At 45.5% G+C, this 20,626-nt stretch overlaps 1 long non-coding RNA gene across 1 annotated transcript; it reads right to left on the bottom strand.

Annotated features, from left to right (window-relative positions):
* Positions 1-10,160: 10,160 nt before the first annotated feature.
* On the bottom strand, positions 10,161-11,873 carry LOC135511544 (uncharacterized). Its single transcript, XR_010451263.1, has 3 exons — positions 10,986-11,873; positions 10,565-10,929; positions 10,161-10,496 (listed from the first exon to the last, which is right to left on the bottom strand). It is a non-coding gene; the product is annotated as an uncharacterized LOC135511544 (long non-coding RNA).
* Positions 11,874-20,626: the final 8,753 nt, after the last annotated feature.

Raw genomic sequence — 20,626 nt, 5'->3', positions numbered from 1 at the left:
CCAGGTGAACGCTGTGATCCCTTATTGATGGAGAGGTGGACACAGGTTATTTAAGAAGGATGCTTACGCCTTGAGACAGTTGAGACATGGATTGTGTATATGTGCCATTCAGAGGGTGAATGGGCAAGACAACATATGTAGGTGTCTTTGAACGGGGTGTGGTGGTGGTAGGTGTCTTTGAACGGGGTATGGTGGTGGTAGGTGTCTTTGAACGTGGTGTGGTAGTGGTAGGTGTCTTTGAACGGGGTGTGGTGGTGGTAGGTGTCTTTGAACGGGGTGTGGTGGTGGTAGGTGTCTTTGAACGGGGTATGGTGGTGGTAGGTGTCTTTTGAACGTGGTGTGGTGGTGGTAGGTGTCTTTGAACGGGGTATGGTGGTGGTAGGTGTCTTTGAACGGGGTGTGGTGGTGGTAGGTGTCTTTGAACGGGGTGTGGTGGTGGTAGGTGTCTTTGAACGGGGTGTGGTGGTGGTAGGTGTCTTTGAACGGGGTGTGGTGGTGGTAGGTGTCTTTGAACGGGGTGTGGTGGTGGTAGGTGTCTTTGATCGGGGTGTGGTGGTGGTAGGTGTCTTTGAACGGGGTATGGTGTTGGTAGGTGCCTTTGAACGGGGTATGGATGTTGGTAGGTGCCAGGCGCACCGGTTTGAATGTGTCAAGAACTGCAACGCTACTGTTTTTTTCATGCTCAGCAGTTTCCTGTGTTTATCAAGAATGGTCCACCACCCAAAGGACATCCCGCTTGACACAACTGTGGGAAGCATTGGAGTCAACATGGGCCAGCATCCCTGTGGAACGCCCTGACGAGTCGAGGCTGTTCAGAGGACCAAAGGTGGATGCAACTCAATATTAGGACGGTGTTCATAATGTTTTGTTCACTCAGTGTAATTTTTACAGTGTGAATTTAAAGAACACTACTGCTACCTCCGAATACATAGGGAGATTTCCCTGTAATGTGAATGTACTGTCGCTGATCACATCCCTATTTGTAGGCCAGGCTAATGGGTTCAATTCACTTCCCTCTCATTGGAGTCTGATACTACTCTGTTCAGTCTCATCAGACACATGAAAGGGGGGGATATAAGCTGTGAAAAGGGGTCCTCCAGTCCACCTCCAACCTTCTCCTCCGAGTCCTCAGCAGTCCTCTCTCATCTCTGGAGGGAAGGCCTTTCACATCAAGTTAATTACATCCCCTCCGAGCCGCTCAGGTCTCAACGCAGCTCTTTGTCTCTGCTAATCTTAGGATCCCTCAGAACTGGTTGGGTTACACGTCGGAGAGGGGAATCTGGAACCAGCCTTGGAAGACATTTCAAAGTCGAGAGGAGAGAGGGCCGCCGTATCACCTCACCGCCCTGGACCGTGGTCGGACTTCATGTCTTAGAGCTTATCGTGACCTGGAGTCAAGTCAGCTACCTACTGGAACAGAATAGCTTTGATCTCCTATAAGACATATCTTGATGGGGTTTGTTTTTTATGTCGATGGAATAGAAGAGAAGTGTCCTTGTTGTTCATAGCGGAAATGAACAGTAATATATTTATATACTGTAAATACATAAATATAAATACACATATTATAAATGCTCTTTCAAGTAAGAATATAGATGGAAGGAATTGGTTCAGTTGTGTGTCTTGTTTTGTGTTCTGCAGCTCACACACACACACCCCAAGACCGATTCACTCCAGAACCAGCACCCTGTCCATGCCACAGAGGGATAATTCACGACATCATGTCAATATGATGGCGTTGGCAGGTAGCCTGGTGGTTAGAGTGTTGGGTCAGTAACCGAAAGGTTGCTGGATCGAATCCCCGAGCTGACAAGGTAAAAATATGTCGTTCTGCCCCTGAACAAGGCAGTTAATCCCGGTAGGCCGTCATTGTAACTAAGAATTTGTTCTTAACTGACTTGTCTAGTTAAATAAAGGTTCAATAAAATATATGATAAAACTAATGACGTCAAAGAGAATGTGGACAAGGCACAGAAGTATGAATCAAATCAAATCAAATGAGAGGATTTCCCTTAGCGATCTGAACGCCTCCTTGAACAGGATATCCTAGTGACGTCCTTTAGCTTCACTATTGAACATGATATCCTAGTGACGTCCTTTAGCATGACTATTGAACATGATATCCTAGTGACGTCCTTTAGCATGACTATTGAACATGATATCCTAGTGACGTCCTTTAGCATGACTATTGAACATGATATCCTAGTGACTTCCTTTAGCATGACTATTGAACATGATATCCTAGTGACTTCCTTTAGCATGACTATTGAACATGATATCCTAGTGACGTCCTTTAGCATGACTAACTCCTCAGCTGTTGCAAACTACAAAGGTAATTTTATCATGACCACTTAGTTTCCATTTTTATTAGTCCAAGATTTTGTTGCGATGAGATAAAAATCCTAAACTTTCCATATGTTAGGTGATAAGTCTGTTATGGTGTTAGAGAACGAGAGGGACGTTGGGGAATTGATCTTGGATATCAGCCTTTCAAAGCAGGGCCAGTTTAGCCAAGGGAGCTTCAGTCTGCTCTGATCTGACGTGCTGGTTGGTCCCTATTCCTCAGGACTTCAGTGTGCTCTGATCTGACGTGCTGGCCTGTACCTATTCCTCAGGACTTCAGTCTGATCTGACGTGCTGGCCTGTACCTATTCCTCAGGACTTCAGTCTGATCTGATGTGCTGGCCTGTACCTATTCCTCAGGACTTCAGTGTGCTCTGATCTGACGTGCTGGCCTGTACCTATTCCTCAGGACTTCAGTCTGATCTGATGTGCTGGCCTGTACCTATTCCTCAGGACTTCAGTCTGCTCTGCTCTGATGTGCTGGCCTGTACCTATTCCTCAGGACTTCAGTCTGCTCTGATGTGCTGGCCTGTACCTATTCCTCAGGACTTCAGTCTGATCTGATGTGCTGGCCTGTACCTATTCCTCAGGACTTCAGTGTGCTCTGATCTGACGTGCTGGCCTGTACCTATTCCTCAGGACTTCAGTCTGATCTGACGTGCTGGCCTGTACCTATTCCTCAGGACTTCAGTCTGATCTGATGTGCTGGCCTGTACCTATTCCTCAGGACTTCAGTGTGCTCTGATCTGATGTGCTGGCCTGTACCTATTCCTCAGGACTTCAGTCTGCTCTGCTCTGATGTGCTGGCCTGTACCTATTCCTCAGGACTTCAGTGTGCTCTGATCTGACGTGCTGGCCTGTACCTATTCCTCAGGACTTCAGTCTGATCTGATGTGCTGGCCTGTACCTATTCCTCAGGACTTCAGTCTGATCTGATGTGCTGGCCTGTACCTATTCCTCAGGACTTCAGTCTGCTCTGATGTGCTGGCCTGTACCTATTCCTCAGGACTTCAGTCTGATCTGACGTGCTGGCCTGTACCTATTCCTCAGGACTTCAGTCTGATCTGACGTGCTGGCCTGTACCTATTCCTCAGGACTTCCGTCTGATCTGATGTGCTGGCCTGTACCTATTCCTCAGGACTTCAGTCTGATCTGACGTGCTGGCCTGTACCTATTCCTCAGGACTTCAGTCTGATCTGATGTGCTGGCCTGTACCTATTCCTCAGGACTTCAGTCTGATCTGATGTGCTGGCCTGTACCTATTCCTCAGGACTTCAGTGTGCTCTGATCTGATGTGCTGGCCTGTACCTATTCCTCAGGACTTCAGTCTGATCTGACGTGCTGGCCTGTACCTATTCCTCAGGACTTCAGTGTGCTCTGATCTGACGTGCTGGCCTGTACCTATTCCTCAGGACTTCAGTCTGATCTGATGTGCTGGCCTGTACCTATTCCTCAGGACTTCAGTGTGCTCTGATCTGATGTGCTGGCCTGTACCTATTCCTCAGGACTTCAGTGTGCTCTGATGTGCTGGCCTGTACCTATTCCTCAGGACTTCAGTCTGCTCTGCTCTGATGTGCTGGCCTGTACCTATTCCTCAGGACTTCAGTGTGCTCTGATCTGACGTGCTGGCCTGTACCTATTCCTCAGGACTTCAGTCTGATCTGACGTGCTGGCCTGTACCTATTCCTCAGGACTTCAGTGTGATCTGATCTGATGTGCTGGCCTGTACCTATTCCTCAGGACTTCAGTGTGATCTGATCTGATGTGCTGGCCTGTACCTATTCCTCAGGACTTCAGTGTGCTCTGATCTGATGTGCTGGCCTGTACCTATTCCTCAGGACTTCAGTGTGCTCTGATGTGCTGGCCTGTAGCCATTTGTCAGGACCACTAAGCCAATCATCAGTTTAGTTTGCAAATGTCAGAAGAGCTGGCCATCATGTCAATCATCTCCTCTGGAATCTTTACGTTTCCAACATTGAAGTGTGTTGTTGTGCTCTCTGTGTTCCTTCTCAACGCTGTCTGTTTCTAGACTCCTCTCTATAATCCTTCTCACCGCTGTCTGTTTCTAGACTCCTCTCTGTGTTCCTTCTCACCGCTGTCTGTTTCTAGACTCCTCTCTGTGTTCCTTCTCACCGCTGTCTGTTTCTAGACTCCTCTCTGTGTTCCTTCTCACCGCTGTCTGTTTCTAGACTCCTCTCAAGAAACAGTAGTCTACATTCACAATACTGGAGACTGAGTATATGACATGCAATAAATTCATTATATTTTGGGGCATTTTACCAGGAAATGACCCTTGAGGTTAGAAACATATTCATTCAGGTAACAGGAAGTGGCAAGAGGTCAGCAAGAAGTAGTCAGCATGCACAAAGTCGGCATCAGACCTTGCCTGTCTCTATAGACTGGAGGTGAACAAGTCACGTGTGTGATTGGATGGCCAGTGGAGCCTTTATTAGTTCCTCTCGTATCTGACAGAAGACCTTCAGAGTGGTTGGGCAGAGCACAGCAGTTACGCTCAGCTTAGATAACATGTGGCAGGACAATCTCTCCCCTGGAACATAATATCTTAGAGAATGTGTGTGGCAGGACAATCTCTCCCCTGGAACATAATATCTTAGAGAATGTGTGTGGCAGGAAAATCTCTCCCCTGGAACATAATATCTTAGAGAATGTGTGTGGCAGGAAAATCTCTCCCTGGAACATAATATCTTAGAGAACGTGTGTGGCAGGAAAATCTCTCCTCTGGAACATAATATCTTAGAGAACGTGTGTGGCAGGAAAATCTCTCCCCTGGAACATAATATCTTAGAGAACGTGTGTGGCAGGAAAATCTCTCCCCTGGAACATAATATTTTAGAGAACTTGTGTGGCAGGAAATGTGTGTGGCAGGAAAATCTCTCCCCTGCAACATCATCTTTTAGAGAACGTGTGTGGCAGGAAATGCGTGTGGCAGGAAAATCTCTCCCCTGCAACATCATCTTTTAGAGAACGTGTGTGGCAGGAAATGCGTGTGGCAGGAAAATCTCTCCCCTGCAACATCATCTTTTAGAGAACGTGTGTGGCAGGAAAATCTCTCCCCTGGAACATCATCTTTTAGAGAACGTGTGTGGCAGGACAATCCAAGCTGTCTGGAAGACACATTGTTTTGGGTTTAATAACAGAAGAGAGATGTAAAACAATGAATGGCAGTACAGTATAATGAGGCAGTTAGTGGAACGATTGTCACACAAAAAAAGGGACAAATGCTGTTGATGAATTCATTTTCATATTTATTTAGCTTTAAAAAAAATGTTTTAACAATGAAGTCAAGATACAATGTAATGTAATGAACAAACCCCATCATCTCTGTACTGGACAACGTTAAAATAAAATACATTTATATTGACACTTCTAATAGCTCCTTTATAACAACCCATATGCAGCAACATGGCTGTTTAAATAGTAATGTAAGATGAATTTGATAAGGAGAGAGATAACGTGGCTGTTTAAATAGTAATGCACAACGGATTTGATAAGGAGAGAGATAACGTGGCTGTTTAAATAGTAATGTAAGATGAATTTGATAAGGAGAGAGATAACGTGGCTGTTTAAATAGTAATGTAAGATGAATTTGATAAGGAGAGAGATAACGTGGCTGTTTAAATAGTAATGTATGATGAATTTGATAAGGAGAGAGATAACGTGGCTGTTTAAATAGTAATGCACAACGGATTTGATAAGGAGAGAGATAACGTGGCTGTTTAAATAGTCATGTACGATGATAGGTAAAGAACATGGTAAATTGGACATGGGATGTTTCTCAAAGCTGAATGATGGTTGCATTTACAAGCAGGAATGCATTGCTGCTATAAAGAACACATTATTATACAGCCCTTCCTGTGGGATGTAAGATATAGTAAGAGTGCATCCCAAATCACACCCTATTCACTATGTAGTACACTGTGTAGTGTACACTACTTTTGACCAACTGTGTCAACATTAGTGCACAGCGCAGGGAATCGGGTGCCAGCCCAAATGCCACCCAGGAAGTCCGGCCAATGGAGAAAGAGTATCAGTAACCATTGCCAATAGATACCAGAATATCGTTGACGTGGCAGTTTCCACATGTACATCCGGCCGGACGTACAATTCGGTTCCTACTGGAGTGGATCGAGCCCAATGACATCACAGACCCCCCCCCCCCCCCCACAACCCTTTATGGTTATGACTCATGGAGACTGAAGTCCAGACTATCCACTGTCCATTAACGACAGCTTTAAGACGTACTCATGTGTGCACACCGTAGCAAAACGTATATATATATATATATATATATATTTTGCAATTGAAAACGTTTTCCCAACGAAAACGTGCGTTTCTGATTGGACAAGTTCAGGTCGTCCTTTCCAAGTTTTGGTCTGTTTTCTTCCATTCGGTATCTAGTGAATACGACCCAAGACTCCTCAATAAAACAGTCATCCCCCAGCCCTCTAATGCAAAACAGATCCTGCACCCACAGTGAGACAGGGGCATGTGTCCCAAATGGTGCCCTATACCCTACGCAGTACACTACTGCTGACCCTATTCCCTATGGACCCTGGTCAAAAGCAGTGTACTAAAAAGGGAACAGGGTGGCCATTTGGGACGCACACGAGGCTGTGTTGGAATTATTTAGTTCACAAATAGCAAACCTACAGTAAGAGTTGTTTCTACAAGTTGACCATTTCACACCAGCCTGATCCACAGAGTACTGTTGTTCCACGGACTACTGTTGTTCCACAGAGTACTGTGGGTTCCACAGAGTACTGTTGTTCCACAGAGTACTGTTGTTCCACATACTACTGTTGTTCCACAGAGTACTGTTGTTCCACAGACTGTACTGTTGTTCCACAGACTGCTGTTGTTCCACAGACTACTGTTGTTCTGTTGTTCACGGACTACGGTTGTTCCACGGACTACTGTTGTTCCACAGAGTACTGTTGTTCCACAGACTACTGTTGTTCCACAGAGTACTGTTGTTCCACAGACTACTGTTGTTCCACAGACTACTGTTGTTCCACAGACTACTGTTGTTCCACAGAGTACTGTTGTTCCACAGACTACTGTTGTTCCACAGAGTACTGTTGTTCCACAGACTGCTGTTGTTCCACGGACTACAGGTTGTTCCACAGAGTACTGGACTACTGTGGGTTCCACAGAGTACTGTTGTTCCACAGACTACTGTTGTTCCACAGAGTACTGTTGTTCCACAGACTGCTGTTGTTCCACAGACTACTGTTGTTCCACAGACTACTGTTGTTCCACGGACTACGGTTGTTCCACGGACTACTGTGGGTTCCACAGAGTACTGTTGTTCCACAGACTGCTGTTGTTCCACGGACTACGGTTGTTCCACGGACTACTGTGGGTTCCACAGAGTACTGTTGTTCCACAGACTACTGTTGTTCCACAGACTGCTGTTGTTCCACGTTGTTCCACAGACTACGGTTGTTCCACGGACTGCTGTTGTTCCACGTTGACTACTGTTGTTCCACGTTCCACGGACTACTGTTGTTCCACAGACTGTTATTCCACAGACTGTGTGTTCCACAGACTACTGTTGTTCCACGGACTACTGTTCCACGTACTGTGGGTTCCACAGAGACTACTGTTGTTCCACGGGTTCCACAGCTGTTGTTCCACGGACTACTGTTGTTCCACAGTTGTGGTTCCACAGACTACTGTTGTTCCACAGACTATCACTATCACTGTATTCTGGCTGTCTGTATTTGCAGGATCTACCGTATGGGCTCCTAAAGCATATGTACATTATGACGTTGGAAAGACTGTAGAAAATGTAGGTATCAGGTACAGTTGACACAATACATGATACTAAGCTGAAGTAGATTCCTGTCTGTGGACATGTGATAACCATTACAAAGCATTAATGTGCTTAATGATAACAGTTTGTTGTTTTGGAGTATAACATTTCTGATCCCAGATCTGTTTGTGCTCTTGCTAACTCCACTGCTGTTGTTGTCAAGAAAAACATGTTTGGCATAACAACGAGTGCCAAGGAGTTGGTGTGACAGTACAAACAGACTGTCCCCTCAGGCCATAGCTTTCCTCCTAAAGGACACATCCTTCCCAGAAGCCCTCAGAACTGACTTTTTGTGAAAACAAACTGCATTTATTTACTGAACAATATTTACATATAAAAATGTTTTTTTTTTTAAAACGTATCCGTTCTTGGAGAGGCTGACTTGAAATACGAACGGTCGCTTAGATTTTCAAAATATACTCATAATAGTTTGTTGGAAAAACACCTAAAAATGCAGTTCATAACAACAAAGAACAGAAGACGGCAGGAGACGGGAGAGAAGAGGACACCGTGTCGGGGGGGACAACTACTTACTGCACTACTTTTGACCAGAGCACAATGGACCCAGGTCAAAGGTAGTGCACTACTGTTTGGAATGGGGTGAAATTTGGGACACATCCAATATCCTAAGAGGAGGACACATCCAATATCCTAAGAGGAGGAGGAAGGGGGGACACATCCAATATCCTAAGAGGAGGGCAAAGGGGGGGACACATCCAATATCCTAAGAGGAGGAGGAAGGGGGGGGACACATCCAATATCCTAAGAGGAGGAGGAAGGAGGGGGACACATCCAATATCCTAAGAGGAGGAGGGGGGGGGGACACATCCAATATCCTAAGAGGGGGAGGACATCCAATATCCTAAGAGGGAGGAGGAAGGGGGGACACATCCAATATCCTAAGAGGAGGAGGAAGGGGGGACACATCCAATATCCTAAGAGGAGGAGGAAGGGGGGGCACATCCAATATCCTAAGAGGAGGAGGAAGGGGGGGGGGGGACACATCCAATATCCTAAGAGGAGGAGGAAGGGGGGACACATCCAATATCCTAAGAGGAGGAGGATACATCCAATATCCTAAGAGGAGGAGGAAGGGGGGACGGGAGGACGAAGGGGGGGGGACATCCAATATCCTAAGAGGAGGTGGGGGAAGGGGGGGACACATCCAATATCCTAAGAGGAGGAGGAGGAGGGGGGACGACACATCCAATATCCTAAGAGGAGGAGGAAGGGGGGGACACATCCAATATCCGAAGAGGAGGGGGGGGGGACACATCCAATATCCGAAGAGGAGGGGGGGCACCTTTTACTGAAGTTGGAAACCTCAAATGAGTTGGTTGCATCAATGGCTTCAGCTGTTCCAAGCAGCTGTTCCAAGCAGCTGTCCCAAGCAGCTGTTCCAAGCAGCTGTTCCAAGCAGCTGTCCCAAGCAGCTGTCCCAAGCAGCTGTTCCAAGCATGCAGAGGTATCAGTTCAGAGGAGGAACCCAGGATCACTACATATATGGTCACTGCTCAGAGCTCGGTCTGTGAATATAAGAGTGGTTACATTTCTCCAGGTCCGTCTCTCAGCTGTTTACCAAAACAGGTGGCAGAGAGACTGCTTTGTTGTCCTTTCAATCCCATAATTAACCCTTTAAAAAGGGGGAATTCACAGCTCAAAACACACAAAGCGTCCATGCCGACCACTGTTCTGGTAAAAGGCAGAGGGACGGTGCTGGAAAATGGACGGAGCCACATGGATACAAGGACAGACCGTCCATGACAACAACATTATAGTTGAACCATGTTTTGAGGCTATACAGTGTTTACATTGACATTCTTTTACAAACCTTGAGTAGAACAAGCGTATATTTTGGGGTTCTGATGGGGTACGACAGTTGGATTTAACTTGCGCCATTTGCAAGTTATATTCTTCCAGGTTCAATTGGTATATATCATTATTGAAGAAAAAATATATCTAAAAGATGGATGAACCTGACGCAGATTAAAACCCTTTAATGAGAGGAGAAACCGCTGTGAAGAAGTGAGGACTGAGGCACATGCAAACAGCAGTAAAACACAGAGCAGAAGCTTAGCTTTGGCAGCATCTACAGCAGTTTGGCCAACGAATACCTGGGAGTGGAGTTGGAGACACTGCTATATTTTAAACTGGAGAAACTTTCCAATACGTTCCAGTACAGACTAATACTAATACTGTGTTCTGATTAAGGTGGTGTTTGTTTAACTGGCAGATATATTTACGGAGGTGGAGTTGCGCCAGCCCAAAAGTTGAAGCCTTTCCCTAACTCTAACCCTTACCGTAACCTCAAACTAACCTTAACCTAAACCTCAAACTAACCTTAACCTTAACCTCAAACTAACCTTAACATAACCTCAAACTAACCTTACCGTAACCTCAAACTAACCTTAACATAACCTCAAACTAACCTTAACGTAACCTCAAACTAACCTTACCGTAACCTCAAACTAACCTTACCGTAACCTCAAACTAACCTTACCGTAACCTCAAACTAACCTTAACGTAACCTCAAACTAACCTTACCGTAACCTCAAACTAACCTTACCGTAACCTCAAACTAACCTTAACGTAACCTCAAACTAACCTTACCGTAACCTCAAACTAACCTTAACGTAACCTCAAACTAACCTTAACATAACCTCAAACTAACCTTAAACCTCAAACTAACCTTAACATAACCTCAAACTAACCTTAACATAACCTCAAACTAACCTTAACCTCAAACTAACCTCCGTAAAAACTAACCTTAACATAACCTCAAACTAACCTTAACCCTCAAACTAACCTTAACATAACCTCAAACTAACCTTACCGTAACCTCAAACTAACCTTAACATAACCTCAAACTAACCTTACCGTAACCTCAAACTAACCTTAACATAACCTCAAACTAACCTTAACATAACCCTGGTTTCTAACCCTAAACGTAACCCTACTTTAACCCTGCACTTCAACCCCTAATGCCTAAGCTGTTTGTTCTGCCAGGTGAATATAAACCTCCTCTGATAAAGGTCCATACTAGTAAACCTATAGGGTCCATACTAGTAAACCTATAGGGTCCATACTAGTAAACCTATAGATAGGGTCCATACTAGTAAACCTATAGGGTCCATACTAGTAAACCTATAGGGTCCATACTAGTAAACCTATAGATAGGTCCATACTAGTAAACCTATAGGGTCCATACTAGTAAACCTATAGGGTCCATACTAGTAAACCTATAGGGTCCATTCTAGTAAACCTATAGGGTCCATACTAGTAAACCTATAGGGTCCAAACTAGTAAACCTATAGGGTCCATACAAGTAAACCTATAGGGTCCATACAAGTAAACCTATAGGGTCCATACTAGTAAACCTATAGGGTCCAAACTAGTAAACCTATAGGGTCCATACTAGTAAACCTATAGGGTCCATACAAGTAAACCTATAGGGTCCAAACTAGTAAACCTATAGGGTCCATACAAGTAAACCTATAGGGTCCAAACTAGTAAACCTAAAGGGTCCATACAAGTAAACCTATAGGGTCCATACTAGTAAACCTATAGGGTCCATACTAGTAAACCTATAGGGTCCATACTAGTAAGGCAGTTCTCACCAAGGGGGCAAAATATGAATTCCTCCTATATTAACAATGAAACAATAGAGCAAAGGAGACTAAAATGTCAGCTTGAATCTCGGGTCATAGCAGAAACCAGAACCAGGAAATCCATACTGACAGTAAACCTAAACATCCATTCAAATACTAATTAACATTGGTAGTGGGTTTGAAAAAAAAAAGCAGTATTTATCATAATACAGTATCAGAGTGATCCATAAAAATTACAAATCATTAGTACATTTCAAAATACAAAGCCTATTGCATTTTAAAGGTATATATATAAAAATAAAATTTAAAAAACCACAGGAGGACATAGGTTGTAAAAATGGCACCCTAGTCCCTTTAGAGTAAACCTGGTCAAAAGGGGCAAACCCTGGTCAAACCTATAGGGTCCATCAAAAACCTAGAGGGCCCTGGTCAAACCTAGAGGGTCCCTGGTCAAAAGAGGGCAGAGGGCCCTGGTCAAACTAGTGAACTGTACAGGGAATAGAGTACCACTCCAGAAGCAGCCATAGTCTGGCGGTTCACAGTGATCTCTCCTCAGCTCAGATGAACGCCCCCTGAAGGGACGTGATTGGTTGTTCTGTCGTTGCCACCGGCAAAGGAGCCTGGCAAGTGGCGTGTCCCGAAGGTTCTCAAACTCTGAGAAACCCAGCTGGTTGAGAAATACCCCCGACCCTGGCTGCCACCTACAGGAGAACATCCATTCAAAACACAATTAAAGACCACAGCAGGACAAAAGGAGAAACACAATGTATATACCATAGCAGGACAAACAGGAGAAACACAATGTGTAGACCACAGCAGGACAAATCATTAGAAACATTTCCAAAATAAACAAAAACATTATTGTTTAAAGACCACAGCAGGAAAACACAATGTGTAGACCACAATGGCAGGAGAAACACAATGTGTAGACCACAGCAGGACAAACAGGAGAAACACAATGTGTAAAGACCACAGTGAGGACAGGACAAACAGGAGAAACACAATGTGTAGACCACAGCAGGAGAACACAATGTGTAGACCACAGCAGGAGAAACACAATGTGTAGACCACAGCAGGACAAACAGGAGAAACACAATGTGAGACCACAGCAGGAGAAACACAATGTGTAGACCACAGCAGGACAAACAGGAGAAACACAATGTGTAAAGACCACAGCAGGACAAACAGGAGAAACACAATGTGTAGACCACAGCAGGAGAAACACAATGTGTAGACCACAGCAGGAGAAACACAATGTGTAGACCACAGCAGGACAAACAGGAGAAACACAATGTGTAGACCACAGCAGGACAAACAGGAGAAACACAATGTGTAGACCACAGCAGGACAAACAGGAGAAACACAATGTGTAGACCACAGCAGGACAAACAGGAGAAACACAATGTGTAGACCACAGCAGGAGAAACAGGAAAACACAATGTGTAGACCACAGCAGGAAAACACAATGTGTAGACCACAGCAGGACAAACAGGAGAAACACAATGTGTAAAGACCACAGCAGGACAAACAGGAGAAACACAATGTGTAGACCACAGCAGGACAAACAGGAGAAACACAATGTGTAGACCACAGCAGGACAAACAGGAGAAACACAATGTGTAGACCACAGCAGGACAAACAGGAGAAACACAATGTGTAGACCACAGCAGGAGAAACACAATGTGTAGACCACAGCAGGACAAACAGGAGAAACACAATGTGTAGACCACAGCAGGACAAACAGGAGAAACACAATGTGTAGACCACAGCAGGACAAACAGGAGAAACACAATGTGTAGACCACAGCAGGACAAACAGGAGAAACACAATGTGTAAAGACCACAGCAGGACAAACAGGAGAAACACAATGTGTAGACCACAGCAGGACAAACAGGAGAAACACTATGTGTAGACCACAGCAGGACAAACAGGAGAAACACAATGTGTAGACCACAGCAGGACAAACAGGAGAAACACATGAACAGAACAGAGAGCAATTCAAGAAGGATCCACACACAGTGAGTAAAGACCAGAGCAGAGCAGCCACCTGGGAGAACCACAGCAGGGAGAACAGGAGAGACAGCTATTGGTTAGAAGACAGCTGGTTGAGAAACACCCAACAACCACAGCAGGAGACAAACAGGAAACAACTTAAGAACTAAGAACAGAACAGGACAAACATCAATGCACTTTATTTGTCAGTGATCTCAGACCAAAACAGGACTCTACTTACAATGTCCTGTTACACAGCATAAAACAGGAGATACACAGGGTCAATGTCCTGTTAACACCCTACACAACCACAGCAGATACACAGAGACACACGGGGTCAATGTCCTGTTAACACCCTACATAACCACAGCAGATACACAGAGACACACGGGGTCAATGTCGTGTTAACAGGAGATAACAGAGACACACATGGTCAATGTCCTGTTATCACCCTACATAACCACAGCAGATAAACACAATGTCCTGTTAACACCCTACATAACCACAGGACAGGGTCAATGTCCTGTTAACACCCTACATAACCACAGCAGATACACAGAGAAACACAATGGTCAATGTCCTGTTAGGACACAACCACAGCAGATACACACAATGTCCTAGACCCTACATAACCACAGCAGATAAACAGAGACTCACAGGGTCAATGTCCTAGTTAACACCCTACATAAACAGCAGATACACAGGGTCAATGTCCTGTTTACACCCTACATAACACAGCAGATACACAGAGACTCACAGGGTCAATGTCCTAGTTAACACCCTACATAACCACAGGAGATACACAGAGACTCACAGGGTCAATGTCCTGTTAACACCCTACATAACCACAGCAGATACACAGAGACTCACAGGGTCAATGTCCTAGTTAACACCCTACATAACCACAGCAGATACACAGAGACTCACAGGGTCAATGTCCTAGTTAACACCCTACATAACCACAGCAGATACACAGGGTCAATGTCCTGTTAACACCCTACATAACCACAGCAGATACACAGAGACTCACAGGGTCAATGTCCTAGTTAACACCCTACATAACCACAGCAGATACACAGAGACTCACAGGGTCAATGTCCTGTTAACACCCTACATAACCAGCAGATACACAGAGATACACAGGGTCAATGTCCTGTTAACACCCTACATAACCACAGCAGATACACAGAGACTCACAGGGTCAATGTCCTAGTTAACACCAGATAACACAGCAGATACACAGGGTCAATGTCCTAGTTAACACCCTACACAACCACAGCAGATACACAGAGACTCACAGGGTCAATGTCCTAGTTAACACCCTACATAACCACAGCAGATACACAGAGACTACACAGGGTCAATGTCCTGTTAACACCCTACATAACCACAGCAGATACACAGAGACTCACAGGGTCAATGTCCTAGTTAACACCCTACATAACCACAGCAGATACACAGGGTCAATGTCCTGTTAACACCCTACATAACCACAGCAGATACACAGGGTCAATGTCCTGTTAACACCCTACATAACCACAGCAGATACACAGAGACTCACAGGGTCAATGTCCTAGTTAACACCCTACATAACCACAGCAGATACACAGAGACTCACAGGGTCAATGTCCTGTTAACACCCTACATAACCACAGCAGATACACAGACTCACAGGGTCAATGTCCTGTTAACACCCTACATAACCACAGCAGATACACAGAGACTCACAGGGTCAATGTCCTGTTAACACACTACATAACCACAGCAGATACACAGGGTCAATGTCCTGTTAACTAACAGATACACAGGGTCAATGTCATGTTAACACCCTACATAACCACAGCAGATACACAGACTCACAGGGTCAATGTCCTGTTAACACCCTACATAACCACAGCAGATACACAGAGACTCACAGGGTCAATGTCCTAGTTAACACCCTACATAACCACAGCAGATACACAGAGACTCACCGGGTCAATGTCCTGTTAACACCCTACATAACCACAGCAGATACACAGAGACACACGGGGTCAATGTCCTGTTATCACCCTACATAACCACAGCAGATACACAGGGTCAATGTCCTGTTTACACCCTACATAACCACAGCAGATACACAGAGACACACAGGGTCAATGTCCTGTTTACACCCTACATAACCACAGCAGATACACAGAGACACACAGGGTCAATGTCCTGTTTACACCCTACATAACCACAGCAGATACACAGAGACACACAGGGTCAATGTCCTGTTATCACCCAACATAACCACAGCAGATACACAGGGTCAATGTCATGTTAACACCCTACATAACCACAGCAGATACACAGAGACTCACAGGGTCAATGTCCTAGTTAACACCCTACATAACCACAGCAGATACACAGAGACTCACAGGGTCAATGTCCTAGTTAACACCCTACATAACCACAGCAGATACACAGAGACTCACAGGGTCAATGTCCTAGTTAACACCCTACATAACCACAGCAGATACACAGGGACACAATAAATCAATGTCATGTTAACACCCTACATAACCACAGCAGATACACAGGGTCAATTACTGGTAACACCTACATAACCACAGCAGATACACAGAGACTCACAGGGTCAATGTCTGTTAACACTCCTATCTAACCACAGCAGATACACAGAGACTCACAGGGTCAATGTCTATCTGACCAACACAGTGGACACTGGTCAATTCTATCTGACCAACCACAGTGGTACTGGAAACAATAAATAAATACATCAATTACATTTAGCCATATCTGAAGAACACAGTGGTTTACTGGTCCTTCTATCTGACCAACACAGTGGTTTACTGGTCCTCCTATCTGACCAACACAGTGGTTTACTGGTCCTTCTATCTGACCTGGTCCTTCTATCTGACCAACACAGTGTTTTACTGGTCCTTCTATCTGACCAACACAGTGGTTTACTGGTCCTTCTATCTGACCAACACAGTGGTTTACTGGTCCTTCTATCTGACCTGGTCCTTCTATCTGACCAACACAGTGGTTTACTGGTCCTTCTATCTGACCAACACAGTGGTTTACTGGTCCTCCTATCTGACCAACACAGTGGTTTACTGTTCCTCCTATCTGACCTGGTCCTTCTATCTGACCAACACAGTGGTTTACTGGTCCTTCTATCTGACCAACACAGTGGTTTACTGGTCCTCCTATCTGACCAACACAGTGGTTTACTGGTCCTCCTATCTGACCTGGTCCTTCTATCTGACCAACACAGTGGTTTACTGGTCCTTCTATCTGACCAACACAGTGGTTTACTGGTCTTCTATCTGACCAACACAGTGGTTTACTGGTCCTTCTATCTGACCAACACAGTGGTTTACTGGTCCTACTCTCTGACCTGGTCCTTCTATCTAACCAACACAGTGGTACTGGTCCTTCTATCTGACCTGGTCCTTCTATCTGACCAACACAGTGGTTTACTGGTCCTTCTATCTGACCTGGTCCTTCTATCTGACCAACACAGTGTTTTACTGGTCCTTCTATCTGACCAACACAGTGTTTTACTGGTCCTCCTATCTGACCAACACAGTGGTTTACTGGTCCTTCTATCTGACCAACACAGTGTTTTACTGGTCCTTCTATCTAACCAACACAGTGTTTTACTGGTCCTTCTATCTGACCAACACAGTGGTACTGGTCCTTCAATCTGACCTAGTCCTTCTATCTGACCAAAACAGTGTTTTACTGGTCCTTCTATCTGACCAGCACAGTGTTTTTTAACTATGCAGGAGGAGAGAAACAGGAAACAACACATGACTAACAGAACAGGAATGATACAATTTAGAGCGTTTTCACACTACAGTATATTCTCTAGAGGTTGTCCAAAAAATACCTTTAGACCTACTACTGAAGCATAAACTTCTCACGTCTCCTACTACTGAAGCATAAACTTCTCACGTCTCCTACTACTGAAGCATAAACTTCTCACGTCTCCTACTACTGAAGCATAAACTTCTCACGTCTCCTACTACTGAAGCATAAACTTCTCACGTCTCCTACTACTGAAGCATAAACTTCTCACGTCTCCTACTACTGAAGCATAAACTTCTCACGTCTCCTACTACTGAAGCATAAACTTCTCACGTCAGACCTACTACTGAAGCATAAACTTCTCACGTCTCCTACTACTGAAGCATAAACTTCTCACGTCTACTACTACTGAAGCATAAACTTCTCACGTCAGACCTACTACTGAAGCATAAACTTCTCACGTCAGACCTACTACTGAAGCATAAACTTCTCACGTCTACTACTACTGAAGCATAAACTTCTCACGTCAGACCTACTACTGAAAATTACAGGCCTCTCTCATCTTTTTAAGTGGGAGAACTTGCACAATTGATGGCTGACTAAATACTTTTTTTTGCCCCACTGTAATACATTTAGCCTGTGTGGAATCAGAAGTGCTGTTACTAGAAGATATGGAGTGCTAATGAGGTACTTACATTCCAATATTTGCTTTAAAGATGCACCGGGAATGACAAATGATAAACAATGGTTCTGGAGGCCATATGAATCTATGGAGAAACTGCTGAAGACATTGTCTACGTCCCAAACAGTGGTACCCTATTCCCTTTATAGTGCACTACTTCTGACCAGAGCCCTATACTCCGTATTCCCTTTATAGTGCACTACTTCTGACCAGAGCCCTATACTCCGTATTCCCTTTATAGTGCACACTACTTCTGACCAGAGCCCTATACTCCTTATTCCCTATATAGTGCACACTACTTCTGACCAGAGCCCTATACTCCGTATGTCACGGTTCATGAATCCACTGCCTCCCTCTCTCTTTCTCTCTCTCTCTCTCTCTCTCTCTCTCTCTCTCTCTCTCTCTCTCCAGTGTTTGTGTGGGCGTGGTTCCCAATCTCGGCCTGATTGTCTGCGCCAGCTGGAACCACTTATCTTCCCTTTATATGTTCTGTTACCAGTGTTTCTTGTTGTCAGATCGTTGTTTCTTCTCTGAGGTTGTGTCGTGTGTCCATGCTCTTCTCTTGTGTGGATTATCTGCTGTGCTCCTTCCTACTCATCCGGACACACTCCCCTGGTTTTCTCAGCACGTTATCATTGGAAGATGCGCCCGAGTTCCTGGGTCGGATTCCTTCTGAGTACAGTCTGTCTGTCATGTTGCTGCTGTGAACTACATTCATTAAACCATCGTTGCTTGCATCTTGCATCCGCCTCTGTGTTGTAACAGAACGATCTGACCAGACCATGGATGCAGCGAGTTCAACGAGTCTGACCGAATTCCTTTCCCGCAGTATCACGAGAATGGATCAACAAGAGGAGAACATCTCCAGCACAGTTCGGGCAGTACAAGCCCTTTCGACGCAGGTATCCCAGCTGACCCAACAATTGCAACATCTGAGGGGTTCCGCTGCGCCACCTACACCGGCAGTTCAACCCGCCCCGCCAGAGCCGGATTCCCAGCTAGAGCCACGGCTACCGACACCAGAGGGTTATTCAGGTGATCCTGACTATTGCAGAGCCTTTCTTACGAGATGTTCCATGCATTTCTCGTTGCAGCCACGGACCTTCAACCGTGAACAGTCTAAGGTAGCATTCGTACTCACACTGCTATCAGGCAAAGCGTCTCTCTGGGGAACGGCGGTGTGGGCGAACCAGGACCCATGCTGCACCTCTTTCCAGACACTCTCCGAGGAGATGAGAAGGGTCTTCGATCGGGCCGTGGCGGGTAGGGAGACGGCCAGACTACTCGCTGACCTTCGCCAAGGAGACCATTCAGTATCGGAATACTCCATCCAATTCCGCACTCTGGCCGCAGAGTGTCAGTGGAACGAGGAGGCGCAGTGGGACATGTTCCTGCATGGGCTGGAGGACCGGATCCAGAAGGAGATTTATGTTCTGGACCTTCCCAGGAGTTTAAATGGACTAGTGGAACTAGCCCTGAGGGTCGACGCTCGTCTGAGTCGTATTGGCCGCCGAGCATGCCCTAACAGACCGTATAACGACACGGAGGGCTGGCATGCCAGCGTCGGGAACACGGCCAGTTCAGCTTCCGCTCACGAACCCATGCAGCTGGGGAGAGCTCGCCTCTCCCGGGAAGAGAGGGAGAGGCGGAGATCCCAAGGACTCTGTCTCTACTGTGGTAGAGCGGGCCACTTTATCCACTCCTGCCCGGTAAAAGATCAGGCCCGGTAGTAAACATGAGGCTACTATCGGGTGGTGTCACCACAGAGAAGACCTCATCATCTACTCTCCTCCCGGTAAGACTAAGATGGGCCACCCACACGCACGACACCCAAGCCTTACTGGACTCAGGAGCAGAGGGTAATTTCATGGACTTCAAGCTCGCTCACAAACTCCAGATCCCTATCACCTCACTCACGCACAAGATATCCGTCAACGCTCTCAATGGTCAAGAACTCCCCAACATTTCTCACACCACTGAACCTATCACACTCATCACTTCTGGCAATCACACTGAGACACTATCATTCCTACTCATGGACTCACCCCTTGCACCACTAGTTCTCGGCCACCCTTGGCTCACCCAACACAACCCCAGAGTTGACTGGGGTCATAACTCTATATCCATGTGGAGTAACAAGTGTCTTGAGTCCTGTTTAGTGTCTGCTTGTTCGTCTGTGTCTGATTCTGTGTTTCTAGAGGAGGCAGTGGATTTGTCTAACGTGCCCGTTGAATACCTCGACCTGAAGGAGGTGTTCAGTAAGTCCCGTGCTGCTTCTCTTCCTCCGCATCGTCCCTATGACTGTGCAATAGAATTATTGCCAGGTGAGTCTCCGCCTAAAGGCAAGTTATATTCACTTTCTGTTCC

This window comes from Oncorhynchus masou, chromosome 24 (genome assembly GCF_036934945.1).
Source record: "Oncorhynchus masou masou isolate Uvic2021 chromosome 24, UVic_Omas_1.1, whole genome shotgun sequence".
In the NCBI taxonomy this organism is placed as follows: domain Eukaryota; kingdom Metazoa; phylum Chordata; class Actinopteri; order Salmoniformes; family Salmonidae; genus Oncorhynchus; species Oncorhynchus masou.
The sequence above is the reverse complement of the archived record's forward strand: the minus strand, read 5'-3'. Positions and strand labels throughout refer to the sequence as shown.